The following is an 8,797-nucleotide window of genomic DNA, read 5'->3' as shown; positions in this document are numbered from 1 at the left end:
CATGGACATGAGTTCTGGCAGAGGCAGCCCATGGGATGCACAGCTGTCTTTTGGGACAGTACTGAGCAGAAAGGCCATGCTCCCAGGGTATGGTGATGGAGAGGACAGAGCATGGACATGACATGTGGTCTAAAGATGGATGTTGTCTGGAGCTGTTGCTTGACAGGAACTGAGTGGATCCTGCAGGCAGCAATGTTTGCTTCTCATCTATTTGCAAATGGAGCTGCAGCAGAGAGGTCTGATTGCCTGCCCTTCCCATTGCTTGTACCAGCTACAGGTTTGTCAGGATGCTTAGAGTGAAACCTGAGCGATGTGAGCACTCCCCTGCCCACAGCAGCAGTGCTCTGGTGCAGGCTGTGCAGCCCTGCAGGATGTTCACTCTGCTCCTGCCAAATGCCTGGCAGCACACGGGCCCAGGGGAGTGCTCAGTGCACATCTGCTGGGAAGCACCCTGCTGTCAGCCCAGGCTCTGCATGCACTTGGGCACACACACACACACATGCTTTCTTTTGAGCTGATTGACCAGTCCTTGGTGTGGCAGGCCTGAGTTGCAGCACCCATTGGCAGCAGGGACAGTCTATGGTGGGCACAGGGAGCTGGTGAAGGCCATTGCCAAACTGGGCCCACCACAAGCATGAAAAGAGAAACAGCTGGGAGCCTCTCCTCCCATGCATCCCCACTCTGCTGCTAGTCTGGGCAAATATGGTATTTCTTGGAGGCATGCCCAGCTGGTGGGGAGCTTGGGGGAAAGGAGCCAGTGGAAGGCAGCAAGACTGCTCGGTGGTTCCGAAAGCGCAGCGTGAAAGCCGCTTTGCTGCGTTAGTGCTTTGGGCAGAGCTGCAGGGGGTGTGGAGGTGATGATACCAGGTCTGGCCATGTGTTCCCATGCAGCTGCTGCTCTCCTCAGCAGCACAGGGTGCCCACCCAGCAAACTCCCACATGGAGCTGGGGCGCTGAGGATGGATGCACTGTCCCCCCACCACCTGAGAAATAACAAAGGCATTGGCTGGAGGTGGCTTGCAGGAGGGAGGCGAGGGGATAAGCTGCAGGACAGCTGGAAAAGGCAAGCTGGGCAGGAGATTTTAGCTCGTGCACGTTACCTGGTGACTGGGAAGCTGCAGCACTGTGCTCCCACTCCACGGCTTTGAAAGCTTGTCTCTACATCCTCAGATGGGGACCCTTTCTTGCAAGGAGCAGGGAAAGAGTGGGCAGGAATCAATCTGTGACCTGAGCCAAAAATATCGCCTGCCCCACAGCTTCTGAAGCTCTTCTCTGCTCCTAGAGGCGGGAGGAAGGGGGTGCTGGAGCTGCCAGGCGCACAGCAGGGCACAGGCTCTGTTGCTGGGGAGCCCTGCCAAGGGACAGGGGCAGGAGGGAGGGGATGGGAAGCTGAAGCCTGGGATGTTTAGTGAAATGGAAACCCTGAACCAGAGGGTTGTGTGAGGCACTGCAATCCTCTGCTGGAATAGTCAGGCAACTGGGGAGAGTGCTCTGGCAGCAAAGCCGCTCCAGGCACCCCAGCTCCAGCCACCTGGGGTTGCCCTCCCTAAGAAGTCCTTACTTAAATAATGCTTTCATGCCATGCTAAGAAAGGCTTACAAGCTCTTTTGCTGCATTCCTGCTCTCTTGCTTTTTGTTGCAGGTCCTCTCCAGCCCTGGTGTGTGGCAGAGCCCCAGCAGTCTCAGTGAGAGGTGGGTGTGAGCCACACAGCACTCTCACACAGATGCACTTAAGGCAACACGTGTGCCAAGTGCCTCTGCCTTCTTGTGTGCCTGTGACTGCTGGTTTCCAAGAGCCTTGGAAGTGGAAGATCCATAGGCCTGCCCAAAGCTCTCACCCTGCAGCACAGCCAAACCCCTCTGCATGTGGAAGGGCAGCTGGGAAGAGCCCCTGCCCTGGGGGGAGAATGGAGGTTGCTGCTGTGTGTTGAGGCTGTGAGATCCAGGCTGCCACAGCCAGGTTTTTAGCAGTGATCATGCACCATGGAGCTATGGGACCCCCCCAATTTGTTTCTGAGGTGCCTTTGCCTCAGATACCCCTCTTTGAACCCTGCCTGCCTGGCTTTAAATATAGAAACATAAGCCCTGGAGATTTTTTTCTCCAAACATGTCCCTCCCATCTTAGCATCATCTGTGCAATTCCTCCAGCTGCTCCTATACATGGTATGACCTTTTTTTCCCCCCTTCCCTTGCTTCCCCCTCCATCTCACCCCTTCCCCGCCCATCCCTGCTCCCTTCCCTGCCCAGCACAGGGAGCCTGGGGCCAATCAGCTCTCCCAGACGATCAAATGTCACTATAAGTTGCGAGCTGCATCACCTTGGGGCGCTCGCAGATCCCAGCCTGCCCGTCCCCTCCGACAGGAGCTTGGTGCTTCTCTCCACTCCTCCCAGGTAAGTGGGGTCCCTGGCAAGGGGGGCAGCACCGCAGCGGGGGATGAGCCTTGGTTTGAATGGAGGAGCACCAGGGGAGGGTTGGGTTCCACAGGATCTGGGATCTGACTCAGGACCCTAAGGAAAAGGCACACGTAGCTTTAGTTGGGCATCTCACAAGTCTCATGTCACCCGTAGAGGTTTGGGTGCTTTGAAGTCTCAAGGATTAGTAGTGGGAGAACGGATTTTTCCAAACCAAGATTTGGGGCTGGAAATTGTTATCTCTTGGGGCAATCAGGGCAAGTTCCCTCAAGCAGCAGGAAGAAAGTGCTGACCTTCCCTGCTCTGTCACCTGGAGAAATGGATGGCTGAGGCAGGAGGTATGAAGGGCAGACCACTAGGGAGCTTCTGGTGGATGAAGAGGGCTGTAGGTCTAGAGGGAGATCTGGGGGAAAAATGTGGCCATGGAAAACTGTCCCCTCCCACAGGAATTGAGAAAATTGAGTTTTGCATGGTCAGGCTAGCAAAGTGAAAGAGTTTGAAGTCATGAACACGGGGAGTGTCCCATCACACTCTGAATTTAACCCCTCTGCACCCACAAGGAATTTCTCTTGCAATTTTCTCATTTCCTGTGAGAGTGGAAAGTTTTCCACGGCCACATTTATATTTCTTGGATCAGCTTCTTGCTGTCAGGTGGTGGGTATCCTATGGGGGCCGGAGGGACACCAGCACAGGTGACTCCAGGGGCAGAAATTAGGGTGGGAGCTGTGCCACTGATTGGGGGGAGCTCCAGTGAGGCTGTCGGTGACTGCCAGGGCAGGCAGCCACCCCTCAGGGGGACAAGGCTCAGGGAGGTGGTGGGGTCCCCAGGAGATGTTCAAGAGCCACCAGGATGAGTGCTTTAGGGGTTACAGTGGGAGTGCCTGGTGGATGGTTGGGCTGGAAGATCTTGTTGGTCTGTTCCTACCTTGGTGATTCTAAGACCAAGGAAAGGCAGGGGATGTGAGCTGAGCACAGTCATTGCCTTTTTGTTCTCCGTCTTGGTTTTGTTATCCCTAGAAACCCCCTTGCAGGGATCAGACAGCTCATACTACCCTGCAGATCAGGATAAAGGGTACATTTTGGGACAGGGAGTTGGGATTTTGCTATGGCCCTGCAGCAGTGCTGGAGTCCTGCTACTCAGTTTCAGCATTAGAGAGAAGTATATGCATATGTTTATATACTTATTAGATATCATATCAAAAGAGATAGGTATTATATATAATATCTGTAGGTATATTAAGAAATCTCTGCAGTGGGTTTGCAGTGGCTCCTACTGGGAAGAGTGGCCGTGTGGTGCTTGGTGGATCATAGCCCAGTCCTTGCCCCAGAGCTGTCCCTGCCAGGTCCCATTGCCCATGCATGGCCACTTCTGTGCTGCCCCCTTTCCATGTGGCTCTTGCTACCTTGCCTACCTTGTATGGCCTGGCTTGGGAGGGGATGATTGATGGGTGGGTTATTTCCAGGGATGGCCTGGAGGTGCAAGGCAGCCGATTCCCCCTCCCGGGTGCATTCTCAGCTGCTAAGAGGCTTCTTGGGATGTGCTGGCTCTGCTCTTTCAGCTGAGGCCAGGAGCATTTGGGGCCAAAAGGGACATGGTATTCCTGCCTACCTTGGGCTAAGGATTGGTGTATTTGTCCTTCCAGTGACCTGCTTGGCTTGGGCAAAATGCAGAATAACCTTTGCTTTCACCTTTAAGGGGTTGGAGCAGGCAGGAAGTTTTCTGTCTGGTGAAACTTTCCCATGTGTTTTGATTTCCCTCCAAAGGGTGGGCAGCATTAACTAATTGATTTTATTACATCCTTAAACCTCAGTCAAGACCAGAATCCATTTTTCTGCCACTATACAAACAAAGCCCAATTATTGCCTGAAGGTGCTAACAGCCTTAATCCTGGGCTGCGTTTGCTGTGTGTAAAGTAATTTCCACCAAAGGCTAATCCCGAGCCAGCTGGAGACTTTCCATTGCCTTCGGGCAAACTTAATCCTAACTGCAAAAACTGCCGCTCTTAACAGATTGCTTTCTTTATTGCCTCTTGGATGTAAATATAGTCCAATTTTCCTGGCTGCTTTGATGACTATGTGGATAGTGCTGGGCACCAAAGAGCCTTTCTAGTCTTTGGTGGCTGTAGCTATGCCAGTCTGCATTTTGCTCCTGGCTTTAAGGGACCAGATGGCTTTTGAATGCCATGGAGTGGACAGACACCTTGCTCTTCTTGAAGCTAAACCTTTTTATCTTTCCAGCCAGGGCAGTGGCAGTCAGGTACTGCCTTAAATGCTGACTTCTCTTGACAGAGGGACCAAACCTGGTTGAATGTTTGGCCCTTGCAAGGCTGAAATCAGTGATCTTCCCCTGGATTTTTTTGTCCCCTCTGGCCTCGCCTATGGGGTTCCTGTATCTGGCTCATCATTGTACAGAGTCTGCCAATGAACTTGTTATTAATTCATTTTATCTGGGGCCAAGAAATCCCCTCAGGGTTGGGGTCTTATGGTGTTAGGGATGCTGGCATTCTCCCCCTGCTTTTATAGCACACGGACAGATGCCATGCAAAATCCCATTCGCATTTGCAGCGCTTGGATTAACAAATATGGAAGGGGGCAGGGGAACAGCCAGTGTGACAACTCTCAGCAAGATGTCCTTAGAGCTAAATTGGAGATGAGATGAGCTCATTCCAATAACTGCTAATGGAAAGCCTGATTGCAAAGGCTCCCATGGACTTCAATTGCCTTGGAAAGAACAGCGTGCACTGTGCTACGTGCCTGCCCTGCACTGAGGAGACACTCTCTGTCTACACACAGAGGGTTCTCCAGCTGATTTCTTCACCATTTAGTGGTATTACTCTTCTTACTAGAATGAGAGAGGACTTCAGCCCATAAACTTTTAAAAGTCCTCTTTTTTTTTTTTTTTTTTTTTTAATCCTCCACCTTTGGAAGACGGAAAGCTGCGTTTATAAAGGCTTAATCCATGTGAGGATTGGCCATTTCCCTGAGTCTTTACAGAACATGTCTTTTGGAGGAAGCCAACAGCTGGGCATTAGGCAGGTTCCCTCTGCAGGCTTTTGCCTGGAGAAGCTCTGCTGTCCTGTTGTTTAAACCAACATGCTGTCAAGCATTATTACTAATAGCTTGAATAATTCTTGAAGGCTGAAATGAGACTGCTAACATGCTAGCCACTGAGGAGATAGCAAGTGCAAGTCTTCATCCTGAAGATTTTATGAAATCTAGACTGAAAAGACCAGGGGAGAGAGACCAGCAGTGTTGTAGCATTCAAGTAATTAACAGCAGTGTAAATTGGGCAGAAAAGACTTTTATAAGCTGAAATTCCTCCCAAACACAAAAATCCCCCTGTTCCCTCTACCTGGTAGAACTAGAGTCCCCAGGGTCATCCTTGAGGTGGCTGTTGCAACCAAGGAGTGGGCAACCACAGCTATGAAGTTAAAAGCAGCCTGGGACCAAGAGACCACTGAACCCAAATCTCATGTGACCTGCCAGTAGATTACCCCTCCCATCCAGCACCTCAGGTCAGGTCATAACACAGACCCTGCTAGCACTACTTCCAGGGCTGAATTTCTGAAAGAGAACAAGTGAGGAGCCAGAAGAAAAAAATCTTGGCTGTTTATCTCTCCTCGCAACATGGGGGTTTTAAATCCTGTTGATGTTAATGTATGGTGCCCAAGGTCATTGCTGGGGAATGGAGAGAATCCCTTATAGGGCAGGGTTGGAGCCTGTGGGATTACTGCCTTCCTCTGAAATAGAAAGCTGCTGAGCTGCAGTTGTTCCTTTTGAACCTAAGTCAGCCCACCTGCTCCTTCAAGACATCTCTCATATATCAGCTGAATAATGAAGTCATGAAAGTTGGGGTTTGGGCCAGCAAGGAGAAGCCTGGCTTTCTAATTTAAGATCTGCTGTGGATTTGAAGAAAGTTTTGGGGGCCTTTCCTCATCATCTCCCCGGGCCTCAGGGCAGCTGATGCTGTTAGGAAAGCCAGTGTTGCATTACATAGAAATGGTTATATCAATGTAAACTGCCTAACTAGGCATGTGGCTGGTTTTCATCTTAAACTAATCATCAAATTATTGTTCACTCACTCATCAGTTGTATAAACCAAACACACTTTTGGGTGCTGACAAATAAGTACTTATCTCTAGGTTTATTGGTACTTTCAGTTATTTTTATAACTGACTGAGGCTTTGGAGCTGGCACCTTCCCACCTGTGGTAGCACAAAAGAAGGAAAAACTCCTCTGATCTTGCTAGAGCAATGGAAATGTCAGATGGGTGCAGGAGAACACCCTGGCCTTGCCTGTTTCCCTGAGCTCTGGGGATTTTGTAATTCAGAACTGGGACAAGGCAGCCTCTGGGTCTGCCTGTGGGAAGCAGCTGAATTGATAGGATATATCTTTCCAGCTGATCTTTTTCTCTCCCCCTCCCTTTGTCCTCTGACATGGGTGGCAAAAGTTTGTGCTTCTCCCAAAATGTCAGTGTTGGTGGGGAGCTGGTTGGTGTGTGGGAAAGCAGGTGCTTGGCTTTTTTTGTGCTCAAATATCAATCCATCTGCTTCTGCCTCGGTGTTTTTTTATGAGGTGCACTCACTAATAACAACGTTTTTCTTCTTTTTCTTGTTTGTTTGTTTTCCTTCTCTTTTGTCTAGAAACTAATTGCCAACATGTCTGATACCGAGGAAGTGTAAGTAGAGAGAAAGTTGTCTGTGTGTTTGTCTGCTCAGCTTGGCCCCACACAGCAGAGCCAGGGCTTCCCTGCACGGTGCTGCTCTGTGCTCAGCCTGAAGCCCCCCGAGGCTGTGGGGAAGGAACATCTTGACTTAGAGCATCCAAGACCCCTCCCTGTCCAACACAGGACATCCCCCAAACACCTCCACCCAGCTCAGCCTGCCCTCTGGGGCTGTGGCACTGCACCTGGAGGAGGGGGACTAAAACCCACACTGCAGGGGTTTCTGCCTTGGTTTAACAAATCCAGAGTAGAATGACCCAACCCAATGGGATCATTTGACATTTTGGCATCAGTAGTACAGAGGGGAGATTTAGGGCAGTCATGGGATCAGAGGAATCATGGACAGACCTGCAGACAACAGAATTTAAGCACCATTGAATTGGGTTGCTTCAGTGTATGGTTTAAAGCTTGACATCAGTACAGAGCAGGAGAAATACTTACCTCGTTTCAATGTCCTTTTTTCCTCTCTCACAGGGAGCAAGGAGAGGGTAAGTCTTAAATCTGCCTATAATTGCTCCTTTGCAAGCCTGCAACATTTGCTTGGTATGGTTAGACAAATCTGAAGTTTCTTTTTTGTTCTTCTGTCTGTCTGGCTGTCACCAGCTTCTGGGGCTTTTACAGTACCTGTAGCACCCTGGCCGTGTCCGTGCTGCGGGCAGCCCGTGGGGTTTCAGCTCCAAATTGATGCCCTGGTGGGAGGGGACGCTGCTAGTTTTTGTAAGGGCACTGCCATCTGCTGGCAATTTATTTTGAAGCTTCTGTATGTGGAATATATTCTCGTTTTAGAACATAAATCCCCACAATGTTTATAAGCAACATACCTAGACACTTTTCTTATATTCAGAGGTCCTCTCTGCTACCTTTTCCCTTCTAATGCATGTCTAACCTTGAGTTTCCATTGCCCAAGCAAAAATCCAATACTTTATTATCTTCCCCTTTTTAGAGCTACTCTTTTTTATTTTCAAAGTAATTTAATCTGTTATTTGACTTGCTGGTTTGCAAGTGGCCTCTCAGAAACCATCTTGCCTGGCATCCCTGTGAGCACAGAGGGCTCTGCCATGGGTAATGTCCTACTGATGTTGTCAAGGCTGATGGTTGATTTGTCTGCTTTTTTCCCCCCCCCTCCCATTTCAATGCAGAGGAGTACGAAGAAGAAGGTAACAAAAAAAACTGGAACGTAATTTATCTTTCTTTGATTCTTGGTCCTGCTTTTCTCTTGTCTAAATTTCACCCTTCTCTTTGGTGCTTGCTGCTAAAGGCGATCTGAAACACTTGATCAGTAAACCAGTTGGAAAACAAAAAAACAATCAAGATTTTTGGGGCTGCCATGTGCAGAGCCTTCATGTTACAGTGAAACAGAGTATTTGTATGAGGGGATGGTGAGCAAGCTGGGGCTCATCTGTCCATAAACTTGGAGCTTTTCAGAGCAGGGACTGGTGCAGAGCCCCCATAACATATCATTGGTGAAATCCTGCCATTCTCATTTTGGCAGTGTCCACAAATTGCATTTAAATTTTGAAATTGAAAAGGAGAGCAGGTTGTCCAGCTCCTGAGGGGCAGCCGACAGGGCACTGCTGAGGATGGAAAAGGCAAGGCAGAGAACCAACTGGCAAAGATGAAGTTTCTTACCATGCCTTTAGCTGGCAAAATGTGATTTGACAA

Source organism: Molothrus aeneus, chromosome 6, assembly GCF_037042795.1.
Source record: "Molothrus aeneus isolate 106 chromosome 6, BPBGC_Maene_1.0, whole genome shotgun sequence".
Classification (NCBI taxonomy): Eukaryota; Metazoa; Chordata; class Aves; order Passeriformes; family Icteridae; genus Molothrus; species Molothrus aeneus.
Note: the sequence above shows the minus strand (reverse complement) of the source record.